The sequence below is a fragment of the Equus caballus genome, chromosome 3, assembly GCF_041296265.1.
Source record: "Equus caballus isolate H_3958 breed thoroughbred chromosome 3, TB-T2T, whole genome shotgun sequence".
In the NCBI taxonomy this organism is placed as follows: domain Eukaryota; kingdom Metazoa; phylum Chordata; class Mammalia; order Perissodactyla; family Equidae; genus Equus; species Equus caballus.
The window spans coordinates 116,782,751-116,804,035 of record NC_091686.1 but is presented as its reverse complement, the minus strand read 5'-3'; the positions used below and the strand labels follow the sequence as shown (position 1 = coordinate 116,804,035).

Below are 21,285 nucleotides of genomic sequence, written 5' to 3'. Positions count from 1 at the left end.
CTACCCTCAGGGAACAGATATTATCACGGGGTATACAAATAATGAAAATATACATTGAAAATATAATGTTTAAAAATAAAGCAAGGAAGGGAATGAGTGAGGAGATGTGACTTAAAAACAAGGTGGCCATAAAGACTTGAAATTCAAATACTATTATTTTATCTTGTGTTGGAACACAATGTCAATAAACCATAGATTATTCCTTTTCTTCTTTTCAGGCTTGGAGGCAATCCTTTAGAGTGGTCAGCTAAGATCCTTGTGGAAAGATGACAGTTGAAAGAAGCTTGAATGAAAAGAGACTGTGAATCCTGTGATTACACAGCGTGAGGATGGACAGCAGGCTGCAGAAAAAGTTGAAAATGCATAGACATTAGAGTTTTTGCAAAAACAAAGCCCATCTCTACGTAGTAGTGGGCTGCGGATTGGTGAGAGGAGTGGGCTGTGAGGTCAGGCAGGTATGCAAGCCCCAGTTGGCCGTGGTTAGGACTTAAGATTCTAGTCTGTGCTTCATGGGAAGTCACCTAAGTGTTTTAAGCAGGGCAGTACCAAGCTCTTATTTCCTTTTAAAAATGTGACGTTTTACGTGAAGATGATTGTTACTTAATTTGTGGACTGCATGTAAACATTATTTGACATAAAACTACGAAAAATACACGAGTCCCTGTTCCTGGCACAAAGCAGATTTCCACAAATATTAGTTCTTGCCTGCTTCCTTCCCTTATTGAATACTTAAGCTTAGATTTCTGCAGACAAGAGGTGGCATTCTTCGAAGAGGGATTCTCAGCAGTGCTGTTTCCTTGGAAAGTGGTTCACTTTTCTTTGTTCTTTGTCTGACAGTTGGGCCCGGGCCTGAAAGAGTGGTCTTTAAACACTAGCTCTTGCAAGGTCCCTGGGGAGGCTGGCAAAAGCAGGGCCAGAATAGGAACTAAAGTTGAAGAGGGATTTGATCCAAGTGGGAGGCAGATAACGAGAGGATTAACTCAGGTCACAGGGAGAAGACAGTGAGGAAGGAAAGTAGATAAAGTGGATGCATATTGGAATAACAAGTGACTAAATGTAACCTTTCCTGCTACAGATGGCACAGCCCACTGACAGGGCACTTTGCAGCCCACGAGAGATGCTCCTGGAACTGCAAATCTCTCAGGAGGAGGCAGGAGGGGGTTCCAATGCTGCGCATAGAGAGGTCGGCTCAGTCCTCCCGCAAACAGCTGAGGAATGGCAAAACTTGCTTCCAGAGCCGATAAAAGCATCCTCAAGGGAGCTGATGGCTAATAGGGTTGCTTCCAAAAGGAAACTCTTTCACCCAGATGATTGCAAACTAAATCAAACAGAACTCCACAAGCACACTGCATTTTCGAAGGTAACTGTGCTCAGGTAAGGATATTGCTTAGATTAGAGTTTGCAAATTCATTAATTTTTTCCTTTATTCTCTGAGAACCTTCTATGAGCCAAGGGCTCCTTTAGGTGCTGGGGACCAAATACTGAAAATCTCTGTTTTCTTAGAATGGAATTTATACAGTTTAAGAGTGAGGGGGCAGACAATAAACAAGAGAATATGCCAAATATAAAGTGTCAGGTGGTTGATAATTGCTAGGGAAAACATAAAGGGGGTTGAGAGGATTAACAAATGCGAGGGGTGAGTAGGGAGGGCAGGATGGAAATCTGAGAAGGGGCAACTGAGCCAGCAAGGAGAGGGTTAGCCCCCCATGCTATCTGGGGGAAAGCATGCTCCTGGTAGAGGAAAGAGTAGGAAAGGCCGGCACAGCTGAATTGAGGTGAGGAAAGGAGGGAAATGTACTTGATCTCAGAATGGGTAGGGCCACAGGTCATGCAGGCCAGGTAGGCCATTGCAAGGCATTTGGCTTTTATATAAGTGATGAGATAGGAATCCACTGGAGGATTGCAAGCAGAGAAGTGTCAAGATTTCATCTGAACCTGCTTTAGAGGATCATTTTGGCTTCTGTGATGAGAACAGGCTACAGGGGCTTCAGGGAAGAAATAGGAAGACCCCTTAAAATCTAGGCTAGTGATGATGAGGACTTGGACCCAGGAGTTCTGGTGGGGACTGTAAAAGGGGGGACGATTATGAGTCTATTTTAAATTTAGAGCCAACAGGATAGGTTAAGGTATTGGGTTTAGTATAGAAGGAAAAATAAGGAGTCACTAGCTGAGATTTAGAAGGACTTTGGAAGCAAGTTGGGGTGCTGGGGTTGAGAGGAGATTAGGAGTTCATTTTTGGGCTTAATGAGTTTGATACATATATTAGACAGCAGAATAGAGGTCTTCTGAAAGTCAAGTGATATTCAGGGGAGTTTTCTTCTCTCATGCTGACTCTGATGCTAGATGGAGGCTGATCGGAATGCTGTGGGATACAGGATTCAGAGGGAGAAAGACTTGATTGATTAGCAATGCTGACTGTGGCTGCAACAGTAGAGAATACAGGAAATCAACATCCCTATTTTAGATGTTGGTGAGTCTTTTTCACTTTTTCTCTGTAGATTAGATGACTCATGTGGGGTAAATTTCGTAAGTTTAATTTTGAGCTCCAGAGGCTTCAGGTTGAACCATCTTTCGCAATTATCTTAGCTATTTCTCACAGCTGAATTTAAAGGAGGCCCACTGAGCTCTTTCTGCTCCTCAAGCAGATTGGATGGTGGATGCAGAGAGCTCCTTTGAATCTTATCCAAAGTGCACCTCCCTCTTTCTCACAACACTGGAGGCCCCATCATTCCACAACACCTAAGAGACCTTGCCCATGAAGGAAGCTATAATTAGAAGTGATTATCTGCTTTCTCTTAGTACTGTGGAGTGCTGGACTAACTCTATCAAGCCTAAATCTTTGCTTATCTCTTAGTCACCTAGTCATTTCTCATCACTTACTCTTTCCCCTAAGGTGGTGTACAGCTCCTGATCAGATTCAACTACTTCTAAATTCTTCACAGTCTCATGAACTCTGAAAGTCACTATCTCCCACTAACAAACCAGAGGGGAATTCTCTAATCTGCATATCCCCAAACGTACGTATCTATCTATCCATATCTACACCTTTATCCTTCCTTTCCTGACTATTCCCACATCTTTTCCTATTGCAATAGATTAACTGCCCTCCTTCCTATGAAGGCCAATCTGGATTTATGCATTGAATCCTATAAGCAATTACTTACTCAGGTATTTCACTTTTGTAATTAGCCCTTTCCCTCCTTCAGCATCAAGTTTTCATTGCCGAATCATATCTAATATTCCCTGTCGTACATTAGAAAACGTTCTGTAATAGCTCCCTCGATCTCCCATCACTCTAGTTACTTACCAACCCCTCTAGTTCACTTAGAGAAAACTATAAGAAAACTTGGCTGTACTCACTGTCCTTACATCCTCACTCACCATTCTTTCTTGAACTCATTCCTATCAGATCTTTCTCCCCATCATACCACTGAAACTGCCTTGGTGAAGGTTACTGGTGAGCTCAAAATGGCTAACCCAACGGTCAATTCCAGTCCTCATCGTACTCAATCTGTTTGCATTGTTGGGAAGAACTGGACCCTCCCTTATCTAAAACACTATTCATTTAATTTCTGCTACTTTTCCTCACACTTTACCAGCTGAATTTCCTCAGTCTTCTTTGTTGTGTTTTCTATCTCTTCTAGACACCTTGTTCTTATGAAAATTAAATAAGATGATGTCTCTAAACTGCCTAATAGATGGACAACACTGACAGTGGTTCTCTTCTTCCATTCCCCCTTCCTCTTTGTGTGTGCATGTGTTGGTGTGTAAATATGAGTGTGTGTTTATGTGTGAGTGTGAGATAGTATGTGTGTGTGTGTGTGGGGTGGGTGGTTGTTTTGGTTCTTGCATTTCAATGTGACACAGTTTACTTAAAGTTACTCCAGTGAGCACTTTTGCAGTAGCTTGGAGCTCATGTTTTCAGACATTTTCCTCTCCCACCTCATTCCCTAGAGGACCTCATTGAGTGTCATGACTTTCCAAAACAACTTAAATTAAATTTCATCGCATCCTGTTATATCTGAGCTCCACACTCAATGTATCATTCGTATGTCCAAGAACTATCTCAAAATTAATATATCCAAAAGAGAAGTCTCAATTAAAACCCTCCACACGACATCTTTTCCATCTCGGTAAATGATATCACCATTGAATCAGCTGCCTAGGTCAAAAATCTGATCATCATCTTCACATTTCTTCTTTGCTTCAAAATCTTTATACAGTATGTCACCATGTCTTGTTAGCTACACTTTCATAATGTAGACTGCATTTAACCATTTTTTACCATTTTCACTGTTGCCACCATTATTTCAGCCCCGGGTTATCACAATATTCTTATTGACCTCCTTCCCTCTACTCTTGCCCTCCTGAAAATTTATAACATAAGTGTTTGTTTCCTTGGTGGTTGTCCTTTTTTTTTTTTAATCTATAATGTAAGCTCCATTATGAAAAGGACTTGTCTGTTTGTTTACCAATATATGCTCTGTTCCTCAACTCTAGTCTGACACATAGTAGGTACACAATAAATGTGTTGAATAGATGTTGAATAGGTGAGTGAATGAAAACATATGGTTTGAAGATATATCATGAAGAATAAAAACATACAACAGTATTAAGGTAAGTGTTATTTTTCTAGCATCACTTGGTTAAATCTATTCACCTGAGCAGTCAATATAGTAAACAGAGAAAAACACAGATATCTAGAAATTATAGTCTTGACTATAGTCTAAACTTGCCATTTGATTGTGGACAAAGGCATTCATCTATCTGGTACTCCATACGCCTTTCCCTAAAATGAAGGAGTTAGATTTGATTACTAAGTTCCCATCCAGCTTTCATATCTGAAATGTGTATCAATTTAAAGAACCATATTATTGATTCTAAACAGCCTATATGTTTAAAATTGTGCTTCTGTCTTATATCAAATAAATAAAACCAGTTTCCATTTATAGCTTGGAAGAATCCTCACCACTGCTTTTTGTTTAAGGAGCTGCAATTTTTTGCTTCAAGAAGTATCCCTGTTGCCTGAGGTGTTTTATTTAATAAGCCTTATTAAATAAATTATATATAATCTATTCATTTAATGTATAATATTTCAATACATTTATTAAAGGCATATAATATATATTACATATACACATACTGTATCCTCTCTACGGCATATCTCTGTACTATAGTAAAATATCCCCCAACAGTTCCAGTGGTACTGGAGCCTACTTATCCTAGGTCATGAAAGTTAATTGCTAACTATTCAGGAATTTTGGGAGCTGATTGTGAAATATTAGTAGCTTGAAACTGGTCAAGGAGGAAAGCACAGAAGTCAGCAAGTACTACAAATCAGGGTTTTTGTTTTCGTTTGTTTTATTTTATCTTTTTCCCCTGGAAGGCTCAGGCCAAGTCACTTTGTGATGTTTAAATTGTCTCAACTGTAAAAGAAGGAGCATTGTTATTGTAAAAAGAGAAGGCATTACTCTAGAGTTGCAATGTAAGTTGCTGAGTGAATGAAAAAGTAAAGGATGGATGCATAAAGTGTGAAGATTAATTGAAGAGGTAGGTGGTAGAGGTCAGAGATGAATTAGGGATCTCTGTATTTTGGCATGATTCTGAGGAAATAAGCACCTGCATCAGCAGTGGTGACAGCAAAGGAAGGAAGAACGTGGAAAGACTTTGATAATGGTAGAGGAGAATGTACAACTTGACTTTGAGATCTAAGTTTCAGGTGCTTTTTTACATGACAAAAGAAATTAAACAACTAGACTCGTGCAATGAAAGCATCTTTACTCTCACTCCACAAGCCTGCTCATGTGTTGTTAGAGACACCACTGAATTATATCTCGAAGAAACTTTGCAAGTTCTCAAACAGCCTATTTTTAGGGAGCATGAATAATTACTCCAGATGGCTGTTTAAATCTGTTGGTATTGTTTCTACTGTACATTCATTGTTTAGAGACCCATTTTGTTAGATTTCAAAGAGAAGTACAAAGTTGCAATAGTCGTCATATTCAGCATTGATCTCTTTTGTAAGCTTTTTAAAAAACTTCCATTGAAAGAAGGTTAGCAGAGATGCTGATATGAAGATTTTTAATAAATTATGTTGGTTGTGGAGCCAGAGAGCTCCCTCATAAGAGCACAGTTTTAACTTCCAATTGCTGCTGTGTGTGTGTGCACAGATATATATAATAACTCCTTGTGTGGCTGCCTTGACTTAATTCTTTATGAATTCAAAATTGCTCAGGATAATTTTGTCAGGGTGATTCTGTAGAGTCATTGGCCTTTTTATTTGTTGTGACAAATGATGATATGATTTTTTTTCCTCTCTCTCTTTCCTTCCTCCCTTCCTCCTTTCCTTTCTTCCCTTCCCTTCTCCTTCCTTTCACCCCTCTTTCGCTTCCTCCCTCCCTCTCTCTTTCTTTCGTTTATTGGTTCATGCATCCATTCATTCTTTTTAAATTTCTCTTTTCCATAGACTCTGAGTGGTAGATAATAAATGAAAGTTCATTTTGAGTAAACTACCAAGTATATGATAGAAAGCAAAACAAGCAGAATAAATAGTTATTTCTTCTAGCGGAGCAGATGCAGAGACAGGTTATTATATTATAGGATGAGTCTGGATACCAGACCTGACTTTAAAGCAATGTTTCTCAACCATCCCCTACGTGGATCTTCCAAGTTGTCTCCAATGGTACAAGAATCTCTCCATTTTCCTGATGGTTACACATCTGAGAAACATATCCACCAAAAGCACAGAAGCAAATTGTTTATTTTTAAAATTAATTTGAGCAGTAAATAGCTTTCAAATGTTCTTGCACTTGATTCTACATGAAGGGGGAGCCTTCTTTAACTAGAAAAGTATTTGAAAGGGTTTAGAAGGAGCATAAAGAAATCACAATAGGATTGTGACTGATGACATTAGATGGATGAAAGAGAAACAGGCTCTGAAAGCAAAGTAGGAAAAAAACCTTATAAACTTAGGAATTTGGAGATGGTTAGTGCAGGAGCAAAGAGCTCTACGGTCCTCAAAAAAATCTACAGATTTTAACAAATTGTGTTCATAATCAGGAACTTGGATCAATAATAAAGTGTTTTTGCATAATTCTGATCAGAAATGATTCTTTAAAATGAGAAAAAATAAAACTAAAATAACAATAGAAAGAAAGTCATATATCACCTCTGTTATTCAGCTTTTTTCCTTAGAAATTTTAGGCAAAGCATAAAGAAAAAAGTAATATAACAATTAGTGTAGGTAAAAATTGTCATCTTTACCATTTGGAAATAATATAAATGCTTACCAGGAAAATCCAATAGATTCAGTTTAAAACACCATGTGAGCTAACATGTAATAATAGTGAGATGGTTAATTCCCAAGGCAAAAAAATGTGTTTCCCTTTATTACATTACAACCACTTCAAAATATAAGATCCTAGACACAGTGGAAACAAAAATGTGAATAGTTAAGGATAAACTGATCAAGAAATCTTCAGAGATTATATGACTATAATTTAAAAAATATACAGAGGCATTAAATTAGGGATATTCCAGGTACATTAAGAGCTAGTAGAGTTTAGATTATGTACTTAAATGAGAAGAATTAAATTACAATGTTTTCAATTCTATCCAAATTAATAACATTTTTTAAGAAACAGAATCTTAAACATCGATGAGTTTTTGTACAAGTTTGACAAAAATATCTTTAAGCTTCTCTGAAAGAGTAAATATAGCAGAAATTTATAGAAATATTGTAGAATGCCTTGACTTACCATTATTAAAACTTATAAAATTAATTAATGTGTTATGATAATACAGAAATTAAGAGGCAAAGTGATTCAATAGGAAAGAAAACTCAGAGATTGAACCATGTTTGTGAATTTTGGATGTAATAAAGCTTACAATTGAAATGACTGGGGAAGAACAGATTATCAAAAAACACATTGCAACAGTGAGATTCCTATGGAAAAAATAAGGTTTGATTAACATCTGACTATCTATTCCAAAACAGCATACACATTTATTAATATATTAATGAAAAATGTGAGTGTTACAAATTCTAGGAGAAAATATAGACATGGATGGATATTAATTTGTAGGGAAGAACTTAAAAGTGGAATCCAAAGGAAAAAATTAAAAATACTATTACATTTTTTCTGCTTTTTTTTCTCCCCAAATCCCCCCAGCACATAGTTGTGTATTTTTAGTTGTGGGCCCTTCTAGTTGTGGCATGTGGGATTCTGCCTCAACGTGGCCTGATGAGCGGTGCCATGTCTGCACCCAGGATCCTAACTGGTGAAACCCTGGGCCGCCACAGAGGAGCGTGCAAACTTAACCACTCGGCCATGGGGCCGGCCCCCAAAAAATCCTAATACTTTTGACAAGTAAAAATTTAAGAAATATTTTATCACAGAAATTATTATTAAAAAGTTGTAAGACTAATGATTACTTAGGGAATATTTAAAAGAAATGGCAGGAAAAGAGTTAGTATTGACCATATGGCAGAAAATTCTCGTAAGGGTAGAGAGGATGAACATCTAACAGAAAAATGGGCTACAGCTGTGAATAGACAATTTATTACAGAAGGAACAGAAATGGAACATTCAACCCATTCAATCATTCAAGGAGCACTTATTGTCAGTCACGTGGCAGGAACAATCGAGGTGTTAGGGATAACGTAGAATGGAGACAAAGTCCCAAGTATCTATCTACAAAAGGGAAACAGAGAGAAGTACAAGGTACTGTTGATAAAAGTAGACACTATTAATGCAACAAAACAGAGTAATCTCAGAGCGAGTCACTGGAATTGGAGCAGGATCTCCCTGGCTGGAGTCCTCAGGGAAGAGCTCCCAGGGTAGTGAGATGTGAGCAGAGTCCTGAATCCAGAGAAGGTGCCAGTCATACAGCTATATCAGGAAGAGCATTTCAGGCAGTGAAGGAGCAATGTGATACCTTAAGGAACAGAAGAGCAGTGTGGATAAAGCTTAAGAGAGCGAATGGGGCACAGGGGAAGCCATGGGAAGGCGTTAATAGACAGAGTGTGAAATTAGATCAGGCAGGTAGGAAGGGACCATATCTAATAGAACCAATTAGATTTTATTCTAATAGTAGCAAGACCTTATTGAAGGATTTTAAGTGGGGCGGATGATAGGATGGATTCACTTTATTAAGAGACACCTTGGCTGCTCTGTGGAGAAGGGATTATCAGTGACAAGAATTGAAGAAAGAGAAAGAAAGCTAGGCTGTATATCTTCGGACCAGGAAAGAGATGACTGTGACAAAGCAACATTGACATATTTTCTACATATGATATTGACAAAGATTAAAATAAATAATACAGCAATTGTGAAAAGGAACATTCATATATATGGGTACATACATAAATATACATGTATATATTTATATGTATACATGCGTACATTAATGTCATATTTTATAGATTTAGATAATTTTCTAGCAATATTTATCAAAGGCTTACTAAATAGGTGCATACACTTTGACCCAGAAATTTAACCTCATAAGGAATTATCCTAGTAAAATCATTGGCTCAATTCCCAAAGATTCTATACAATAATTTCATCTCAGATTTATTTATAATATGGAAAAGTGTAAGTGCCTGAACTAACCTTCAAGGGAGAATTGGTAAATAAATCATGCTTTGTTCATTTTACAGACTGATTACTCAGAAGTCATTAAAGATGATGTTACAAACTTCCACTTAAGGCAGTGAAATTGCATTTAGTGATGAATTTTGCTAATAGATATGTTTATACACACATATAGAAAACATGAAATATTATAAACCGGATTATTAATTATTATGATTTATACGTGTGAGATTACCTAATTTTTTATGTGTTTGTATTTTTTTATGATTCCATCATGTAGGAAAATAATAACTTTTTAAACTTATTTCAAAAGAGACAAGTAAAGACACAAACTGTGTTTAATAACATGGTATTATATTATTAAAATCATGTGACAGTACCATCAAACTACTTGTATTTTATGGATGTTATGAACTTTTATAATGACGAGGCTTAATAAATAATTAAACTTACATTATTGGGAAACTGACTTAGATATGGATATCGCCTTCATAGTTGAATAACTATCAGGTTTTTATATCACTCAGATCTTAATATCAGCCTGTGTCGACCCCTTCATCAGCATCTCTCAATGCATGTTTGACATGACAACACCAGTGAGCTGTCCTTGTTTCTCTCAGAGACCAAGCTGAATAACACAGCACTCCACCCCATTACCATCAACTGGTATACTCTTCTCCTTTATTTTAATTCAGTTCCAGAATTCCTTACTTCAGAAGGTTCTCTGATCCCATTAAGGAAGAGTTAAGTATTGCTCCTCAAGGGCTGTCCTAGCCTCAGTATTTCCCTTCACCACAGTTTTGTTTATGTGCCTGTCTTTGTCAGACCATGAACTCCTAGAAAGAGGGGAGGTGCTGTCTGAATCACCTATTTCCTTAGTGCCTTATTCATACACTAGAAGACAGTAAGTGCTAAACATATGCCGGGTGAACTGAAAGGATGGAGCATCACCATAGTTACATATATACATGTGATATTATTATAGGAACATATACGATATTATTACAAGAACGGGCAATTTGCACATTTCTCTTTAAAAACAAATGAATAAAAAAATAATCAACATCTATGTCATTAGGGGCCTACAAATTACAACAATGAGCTACCACTGCACATCTACTAGACTAGCTAAAGGACAAAAAAATCTAGACAACACCAAATGCTGGTGAGGATGTGGAGCAACAGGAACTCTCTTACTCATTGCTGGTGGGAATGCAAAATGGTACAGCTGCTGTGGAACACAGTTTGGCAGTTCCTTGCAAAGCTAAGGAACTTAGCATACAATCCAGGAATTGTGTTCCTTGGTATTTCTCCAAATGTGTTGAAAATTTATGTCGATACAAACACTGCACGCAAATATTTAGAGCACCAGTATTCATAATCACCAAGAGCTGTAAGCAACCAGATGTACTTCAAAAGACAAATGGATAAACAAGCTGTGGTACATCCATACATTGCAATAACTTTTCATCAATAAAAAAGAAATGAGCTCTCAAGCCAGAAAAAGAAATGGAAGGATCTTTAATGCATATAACGTAGTTAGAGAAGCCAGTCTGAAAAGGCTACAGACTATATGATTCCAATTATATGACATTCTGAAAAAGGCAAAACTATAGAGACAATAGCAAGGTTAGCAATTCTCAGGGATTTGGCAGTAGACGAAAAGGGATGAATACAGGGAGCACAGGGGATTTTTTGGGTAGTGAAATATTCTATATGATATTGTGTTGGTAGATACATGACGTGATGTATTTTTCAAAACCTATAGAACTGTACAAAGTGTGAACCCTAATGTAAATGGCTAACTTTAATTCATAATAATGTATCTCTATTGGTTCATCAATTCTAACAAACGTACCACACTAAATTCAAGATGTTAATAATAAGGGAAAATGCAGGGGAGGAGGGGTTCACACTATCTGCTCAAATCTCTAAATCTAAAACTACTCTAAATAATAAAGTCTATTAATTAGAAGAAAAAAAGTGGATTGATTGTTTAACTTAGGTTTGTTCTAAACCTTTCTCCACGTTACCATTAATTCAAATAGACACCTGAGTGATATTTTAATTGAGGACAGGGTTGAGTAAGATGTGCTCTCTATAGCGCCTGCTACTAGAGGGCTTTGCAGCCTGAAAATTTACATGTCCTGCGATAGACCATGTGCTATTAAGTGCTTAATAGTCGGAATCTATTGCTCCCTTGTGTAAATTCCTCGAATGGTTTCCCATTGCACTTAGAATACAATTCAATTCACCAGATCTTACATGAGCTGGCTGCCTTCTATTCTCCATTGCTCAATGTATGGCAGCTACATCAGCATCTGTCTGTTCCTCTTCCTCTCTAAGCTCATGTGAGCCTCACACTTGCTATTTCTGCTTCTTGGCAACGTCTTTCATCACTCCACTGACTCCTTTTCATAGTTGTTATACATACAAATAGGAATGACACGTCGTTTCTCTACCTTACCAAAAACTACTGCCTCACTCCAATGACTGTCTCCAACACTATCCTGTTGCATATTCTTTACTGTTCTTGTCTTTGGTCAGATATATTTCATTTACCTCTGATGCTGGCCTCTAGAAGGTAAGCTCTCTCAAAAACAGGGATCAAAAGCAGAGATCTTGCTTGTCTTTTCACCACTGTTCACCCAATGCCTAGTATAGTACCTATCATTTAGTGAGTGCTCAATACTTAATTGTTGAGTGAGAAATGGAGGAATGTATGAAAATGAGATTAAAGGTCATAGAGCATAGAAGTCTGGTTAGGTGGTCCTGAGGTCCAGAATCAATTCTCAGTTTTACCACACATAGGTTAAGAAGCTCATGTGACATACTTTACCTCCCTGAGCCTTAGCTTCCACTTGCGTAAAATGAGACTTCAGGCTACATGGCATCTAAAGTCTTTTTAAATTCTGAAATCCTTTCTTTATGATTCAAAATGATTAAAGTCACACTAGAGAGCCACCAATTCAATATATTCTATTAGCAGTGCAATTTCTGTGATGATATATGTTAGTTCAGCATACTGGAACCACCTTTCAGAGTGACATTGTCACACATCTGGTCAAACAAATTAATGTTCCCATCTGGATTAATGCTTTTGGCAGGAACACTGAGTACTAATGCCACATGACCCCTCCATCATAAAACAGAAAATGTGTTATGATTTTGCACCATCAGGCAATGAAATTGTTGGCTTTCCATTTTCCTGTTTTTTCATGGAGTCATCCATTAACCTACACCTGACATTCCATGTCATATAAAGGGATACAAAATCTCGCATGTCTTCATGAGGCTGTGTGTGTCTTTTGCTCTGTCCTGTTTCTGTGGAAAACATCAGTGTGTACTAGATCAACAATTATTTTAGGTAAAATATGTTCCGATATTACTAAAAATAATGACTGTGATTCGAAACCCTGGTGGATATTCTTGCCGGGAGGAGCCAGGACCCTGGGAGATGCCACAAAATTCCAAGTTGTTGCTGCCTCCAGGAAAAGGCAGCCATCCTGCAGTTCTGCTTTTTGGGGTACGTGCAGACTTTCTACCATTAAGATTATGTATTCATTTTTATTTCACAAAGGCAGTCCTGATAATAATGAGAAAACAATTTGTTGTACCTATCAATCCTCTGCCTGGCGTGTATCTGCTTCGTGCTTCAAATTTCAGCTTAGTTGATCCTGGTGGACTTGAGCCAGCACTTAAAGCACTGTCACATCTCGAGGACTTTACCCTTCACTCCCTTGCAGGAGGTAAGACAGTTTGTGGCAGGTGAGCCGCTGGTAGCAAAGTAATGGATGCATCATAAAGTGCTGTCTGCCGAAAAGCCCCAGAAAGCCCACACACCACAGTGATGAGTGACATTTAGGGACCTTTCTCACAATGGTGTGAGATCATACTGCTTTCTCTGAAGCACAGCCTAGTAAGGAAAATGTTAATGATGAAAAAATAAAGGATGGAATTGAGGAAAAAGGATTAACTGCTAACACAAATCAACTTAAATGCCAAAAGAATCATTTGTATTTCCAATTTCCCAAATATGTATGAGAAATAGAAACTCCTGCTGGGAGATAAATAATATATTCTAAAATGACTGACATATATTTTTACGTGGCAAACATTAGTCTTCTTCTTTATTATAAAATGAACTTCATATTCTGCTTGCTTAACTCCAAGAGCAATGGTATTTTTGAGAGCTATGTGCAGAACACCTGGGGTGAATGAGGCACTAGCTCTCACTTCACAGAACTTTCAGTCTACTGGGGAAGCACGAACGCAAACATGCTCGAAGATTAGTGAAGTAAGTTCTAATACGAGGTTTGGCAGGGCAGTGTTAAAAGCATAGGTACGTGTGAGTCGGAAAATTGGAAATTTTGGAAAATTAGAAAATTGGAAAGGGACCACAGAAGAGACTGTCGAGAAGAGCTTTGCTGAATACGTATATTGTGAGGAGCAGAAAGGTTGGGAGACCAATATGAGTTAAGACTTGATGGTGGAAAAATTCATGTTATTACATTTAAGGTACCTGGAGTAGAGAAGGCAGTTGGAACACCTGACCCACCCCCACCACCACCAAAAAAAAAAAAGGAGGAGCAAAGAGGGCAGGTATTTATAGTATTAGATAAGCCTGGAAGGCTGGAAGGGCAGAGGAGAGCTAGCTCATGGAGGATAATTAATACTGAGCTACAAAGTTCTAGTTTTATTTTACAATTAAGAGAGAACTAAATGTAAGAGGTTTTTCTGTTTGTTTTTGCTTGCTGGGTTAATGAGGGAAGTGACTTCAGTTTGAGAGAGAAAACTTTATGTTCCAAAATTGACCACAGAAAAAGCACGTATGCACACACACACAGACACACAGTACATCGCAGACACACGAGCAAATTAGCTAAATGTGTCTACTAAATTAATTCATTGTGCTATTTACTATTACTACAATGTATCTTCACTGCTATGATCTGAGCATCCCTAGCTACATGTTTCCAAATTGGGACTTCTAAACAGCGGCAGGTAAGCCATCAATGATGAAAGTTTGTTTAGTGAATTGAATGACAAAATTTGTAGTAGACACTAGCTCTGTAGCCAGGAAGAGCAAGTATGGTGGAAGGAGTTGGCAAAGCAAACTCCAGCATTGGTGGAAGCCATCATGGGAAGTAGAAAGCAGGGACAGGGAAGGGGTGGGTCACAGTGACTGACCCCTGTGATGGGGCTGATAGAAAGGTGGCAGCTCAGTGGGCATTTGGTGCCTACAATCTTCTGCATGCCTTTTTCACTGGCACAGGCATGAACATCTTCACGGTCTTCTTAGACTATTGACTAATAGGAATGGGTCTCCTTAGGTCTTGCCAGATGTGCTTTCCTGGCTTCAGTCCCTGAATAGGGCTGAGAAAGCTCATGAGAGCCATTTGCATTCTACACTGGTGAGACTGTGCTGGAGGTGAGGGTAGAACTTTGAATAAGAAAGGAGAACAGAGTATAGTCTGTATCCTGTGAGCTCTTCCATCCAGTTGAAATGTCATGACATACTTTGACATATGCTCTCTCACACATACAAGCTCAAGACAACTTTTGTATATGCACAACTCAAATTATTCTCCTTCATGAACTTTTACTTTGTTTCACACAACCCCAACCCTTTTCTCCACCTTTTCCACAGGGCTCTATCATTTAGTTACTATTTGCTCCATTTTCACATAATTAAAAAATAATAATGCACATACAGACAGATGAGAGTCCTATTGCTGGGGAAACTGAGGATGGTGCATGCAGCTTTGATAAAGTTACTTAATTCTACTGATATTTTCCACAATACTTTTGGTTTATCTCACTCTTACCCATTATAAACCTTATTCTTTCTGTGTCCCCATGTTCTGGCCGATCAATACAATTCTCCCAAATAAACCAACTTAATTCTTTTTATTTCTACTTGATAAATTTCATTATAACCTTTCCTTGACCTGTCAACTGTCATTGTGGAAAGTCATTTCCACTTATCTCTAAAATGATGTAAACGTCTGAACTGGTTCTTTCATATGCATATATAGATTTCAAAGGTTAATGTATGTGAAATTAGTCTCAAAATTGAAAAGCATTAAAATGTTTTGTTTGTGATCAATGTAGTGTGACCTCGGTGTTCCAGAAAGGGCATTTTTATTGGTTTTCTTGTTATTTATCCCTAACAAATTCACCACTATGTAGAAATGTCATCTTATTTAATATGCTAGATACCAGTTAGGATGTGGTGAAATGAATATTAAATTTCATCACTGGAAAATTGGTACAATTTTTGTCAAAAAAGACAATGTGAAATGAGTCTTGAAAATGATATATTTTAATTTTTTAACCTGATTTCTATTAATTAATTAATCCTTGAAAAAAGATAAAGACAATATTTATACTTAAGAATGCTTATCACAGCATTACCTAATAATTCACTCAACAAATATTTATTGAGCAACTACTATAAGCTGGACACAATTTTAAGATTTGGAGACAACACTCATTCTTTTGTCGACCTTGTATTCTAGGTGGGGAGTCTGACAGTGCAAACAGACAGCCTTATGGAAGGAGTTATTTTAGATACTAGGGGAGTCTTTCCCAAAAAGATGATGCTCGAGTAAAGATTTAATGAAATGAGAAAGTGAGTCGTGAGATATTTTTGGAAAAATCATTTATAATAGCAAAAATCTGGAAACCGCTCTAATACCCAGCAATAATAGAATGATAGGATGATGCTTGATATGGTCACGTCATCTTGGTTTGTCCTGGAAAGTTGTTGTTCGCACTCGTTGACCAAGAATAAGTATGATAACATATTACCTTACTTTCATTAATGGTTGGGTATGGGAAATACATTTTTATGGACACCCCTCATCCGATGGATTCACATGTAATAATCTAGGGAGCTCTCTTTCTTTCTGACAAAATTTATTTTCTTACGCTGATGTCCCAAATTTCCCCCTCCTTGGTACAAATCTAGGCTTTTACTAAGGTTCAGACCACATTCTGTTTTTGCTTTCTAAACTCTCTTCATTTATGACTTAACTTCTTTGGCTTGAAAACAACATATTATTCATATTCAAGTTGCAACAATTTTAATAAATACTCACTCGCTTTCACAGGTGCTGAAGATACATAGAAGAAAGCATGAATGCCCCCTGATCTGACAAAGCATACCGCTTAAAGGAGGAGAAACTTGTCACACAATTTGTAAAAGGTCTATGATACGCAAAGGACTCATGAGACTATAGCCTTCCTAAATTGGGCTGTGAAAGGAGGTCACTTTGACAATATTCGCAGTCTATTTTGGAGGACAAATGCAGTTAACTAGGTGAAGAAGGAGGAGGATAAACTATTCCAAGAGCACAGGTGGAAGAGGCATAAAGTGCAGAAGAGCTCATAGTGTGAAAAAGCAAAGGCAGGTGTTTTTTATGACTCTAGAAAGTGGTGGACAGAAATGGCTGGAGATGAGGCTGGAGACTTAGGCAAATGTCAGATAATGAAGAACATTGATGTTTACCCCATGTGTTTGAACTTTATCCTGCAGGTCCAGAGGAGCTGTTATTTCAAACTGGTGAGTGACATAATCAGAGTTTGGTTTTGAAAGGATTGTCTTTTAGCAAGCAGACACATAAGTCGTCAAGTTCTCGTTTATTGAGATATAGCTCATGTATCATAAAATGTACTCTTTTAAAGTGTACAGCTCAGTGGGTTTTAGTATCTACAAGAATGTGGAAGAATCACCACGGGGTAATTTCAGAATGTTTTTGTCACCACAAAAAAAGACCGTACTAATTTGCAATCATTTTCCATTCCCCCTCTTCCTGGCCTTTGGCAACCTGGAATCTAATTTCTATTTCTATGGATTTACCTATTCTGGACATTCCAAATAAGCAGAATCATACAATATGTGAAATTTTGTGTCTGCCTTTTTTTCACTTAGCACAATGTTTTCAGCATTCATCCATGCTGGCGCATGTATCAGTAGCGCATTCCTTTTTCGTGGCTGAATAATATTCTATCATGTGGGTATACCATATTATGGTGATCAGTTATCTATCTATCATTTGATGAAAATTTGTCTTATTTTTTGGCTATCAATGTTGGTGTTAAAAACACTTGTGTACACACTTTTGCATGAATAAACAGTTTTAGTTATTTTGAGTGTAAATCTAGGAATAGAATTTCTAGGTTATATGGTGACTCTATGTTTGATGTTTTTATATGACCTGGGGGCTGAGTTGAGTCATATGCATTCTTTAATTGTTCAATTGAGTATTTGCACCTTAGTGTAGAACATTACATTTATCCCAGTATTTAAGAAAGTCCCTAATCATATCATTCTCTATCCCACATTAGCACTTATAATGATCTAAAATTTATTAATTGTTTACATTTACACTTATGTTCCCCAACTAGAATGTAAGATTCTGAAGGGTAGGTTACTATTTATTATTATTATTATCATCACTGTTACTTTAGTAGTAAACACTGTATTCAGAGCATCTATTTTAGTACTTGACACATAACACGTAATAAATACTTGTTGAATGAAAAACTTAAACACTATTGTTCATTTTATTAGCTTCACCATATTGTTTTATCCATTACAGATAGTGGAAATTTGTGACATTGTTGTCCAAAATATTAGCACTTTTTCTGACAGATGTACTACTAAGGGACATGGTTTACTCATGTCTTTAATCTTGATTTCCTCTCTTTGTCCACCTCAGTGAAATTTCTAATGACTCGAGAAGGGCAAAAGTCAGCCATCAAGAGGACGATGAGGCAGTGGAAGACTGAGTAATTCACAGCAAATATATTCAACACCTGAATAATGTAGAGTGGCTACGTGTAAAGGCAAGGGAAGGAAAAGGAATTATTTATAACAACCATACCTTTGAATGGATTTATTTTAGGTATCTCTGGTACTATCCTCTGGAGATCAGCGGACAGTGTGGAGTTCTCAGAGATTAGGGGACATAACTCTTACTAGGGTCAAGAGGCATGGTAGCCGACTGTGGATTTCTGTATTTTGCCCAGCCTCCGACATAACTGAAACGCAAACCCTCTGGACTTATGACCCAAGGTCTATTCTGCAACCAGAAACATTGTTAAAATTCCCAGAGTCTATTTGTTCTATAAAAGAAATTTACCACTTTAAAAGTCTGAAAGAACTCAGAAAGGAAAACAGCTGAGTCCTGAAATATGGTATAGGTACCCTTCTCTGCTTTTTCTATAAACGCTGTTATCATTTATAACTCCATGTTGTAAACGTCTGTTGGAATGTAGTTCAACGCCAATACATTGCTGGGCTGTATTTGTTTTTGGTTTTCTCTGAAAACTTTTGGCTAACATCCTAGTTTGGTTTGAGGAAAAGCGTAATAGTTAGATTAAGAAGGAAAGTAAGGTATACTTCACTCTATCCAGACCTGTCAGTGTGTACAACTTAATCCATGTTCACTCAATGTTTGCTGAGGTAGGGGTAAGAAGTTGGGTGAAAATGGATGGCTACACCTACTGGAAAAATTAAGGGAGAGAATTAAAAACAAAAAAGAAAACAATGGCATTAAAGGGATTCAGAATCAAAGGAAAGTTCTCTCATTTGACCTTCATTCTGCAAATATGTGCTGTGTCTATATGTGTATGATGGTGTACAATAATGATATCTGCCTAAAAGGAGTGAAAGAGTTAAACAGCAAAATCTCAGCAACAAAGAAAACAGACACCTTCAATTCTTTCTTTTTTTTTTGGTGAAGATTGGCACCTGAGCTAACATTTGTTGTCAATCTTTTTTTTTCTTCTCCTTCTCCCAAATGGCCCCAGTACATAGTTGTACATTCTAGCTGTATGTCCTTCTAGCTCTGCTACGTGGGACGCCACGTCAGTATGGCTTGCTGAGTGCTATTAGATCTGCACCCAGGATCCGAACTGAGGAAACCCTGAGCCACTGAAGAGGAGCGCGTGAACTTAACCACTCAGCCATGGGGCTGGCCACAGACACCTTTAATTCTTGCTGCTCAGGTGATATTGAGCAACTGAGGGTTGTAACACAAATAATTGTGGTTTGGGTATAAGCAGTGGGGGGATTTCTTTTAGGTGGTATCCACCATGAAAAGGAGAAATCACCCTTTGTAGTAGCTTAGTCACAAAGAAGACTTGGGTAGCAGGTAATTGCATCAGGTGGGTTTTTTTTGGTAGGTGGGGGATGAGAGCGAGACGTGGAGAAATGCCTGCATTTCGGCAAAAACATTGAATAGCACATGAGAAAGCAAATAACTGAAGCTGCGGGAATGCAATAAATAACGGATTTCCTTCTAAGCACAAGGTTTGGAAAGAGGGGAAAATGGTTTCTTAAAGAATAAGGGCAGAGGCGTTTTCACCATGTGAACCTGTGTGCTTCTCCTGTGCCTTTATAAGAACGTTGATATTATAGCAAAGCTACACTGCACTTCTATAGCAGTAGTATTTGCATTGTTTATATCTAAAAGGAAAGGAGGGATGAGTAAATGCTTTCGATTTAGGGAGGACGGAAGGAGGCTGTTGACACAAGGAGCTCCACGTCTGAGGTGTTAGAGAGGGTCTTCGTGCCAGGACATTCTGACTGGGGGAAGAGAAAGAAAATAAGTGTCTCTGGATTTGAGAAGCAGGAATTGAGAAGTCAAATGTTATATGTCTCACAGGTCATAACATCTAGCCTTTGTAGAAATAAATGTTGTATTTGTTCAAGATTTTCATATCATTTAGTATGACAGCTCAGACACTGATATCCTAAGCAGGCCTGACTCATTTTTCTACAATCGTTATTCAGTCAACAGTTGCTGAGCACACACTATGCACTGGGAACTTTCCTAGGCACTACAAATACAGTGAAGAAAGCCAAGTCCCTGTACTCATGAAGGTGACATCCTCATTATGAAGACAATAAACAAAGGGGTAAATGTATTTAAACCAAGCACACAGATAGTTACAGGTGCAAAATAAATTAAATAAATAAATAAGCAAGGCAAATGATGACTAATGGGGGCACTATTTTATATCAGAATCGGCAAATTCTGCTCCACCATCATCAAAGGGTTGCTTTTTTAAATATCTTTAAGAACTGGTTTAGAAGTGATATTCTGAGTAGAGAAACCCTGGATAAAGTTGATAATGAGTTTGATTGATCACGTACTCTTCTCATTCTGGAGGGTATAATAATTTATAATTACATATGCATTTCTGGGATATTTTAAAGTCTGACATCCATATTCAACTGTAAGCTTTGTAAGAACAGTGACTGTCTTTCCATTATTATACACCCATTACTTAGTAGGCTAACAATAAATAGCTGAAGGAAAAATTGAATGAATTTAGGAATGAATGAATGAAACAATCTGAGTATTATTGGCAGTGGTTATTCCATGATTGTCATGGCACAATAGTGCCACATTTTTGAAATTAAAAAATAATAAAATTAAATTTTCAAGGTGTCCCCACTACCCAAGGATGAAAAGAAGTCTAAAACAAGACACTTTTTAGGGCATTCTCCCATACCTGGGCTTCCATTGTCCAGGAAAATGAAGGATTATTGTTTGCCCTGCGATAATACATTATTTAGGGATCAGGGGTCAGTATCTCCAAATCCTTTCTCCCTAGCTTGGTCGTAGGGACCTCCACTTGGGTTCTTGTGGCCTCAGTGCTAGAATGCAGTGTTCAG

At 37.6% G+C, this 21,285-nt stretch overlaps 1 long non-coding RNA gene across 1 annotated transcript; it reads left to right on the top strand.

Moving 5' to 3' along the window:
- The first annotated feature begins 1,090 nt into the window (after window positions 1–1,090).
- LOC111772960 (uncharacterized) lies at window positions 1,091–20,315 on the top strand. Its single transcript, XR_011437210.1, has 5 exons — window positions 1,091–1,374; window positions 2,344–2,470; window positions 16,709–17,004; window positions 17,134–17,160; window positions 18,320–20,315. It is a non-coding gene; the product is annotated as an uncharacterized lncRNA (long non-coding RNA).
- The last annotated feature ends 970 nt before the right edge of the window (window positions 20,316–21,285 follow it).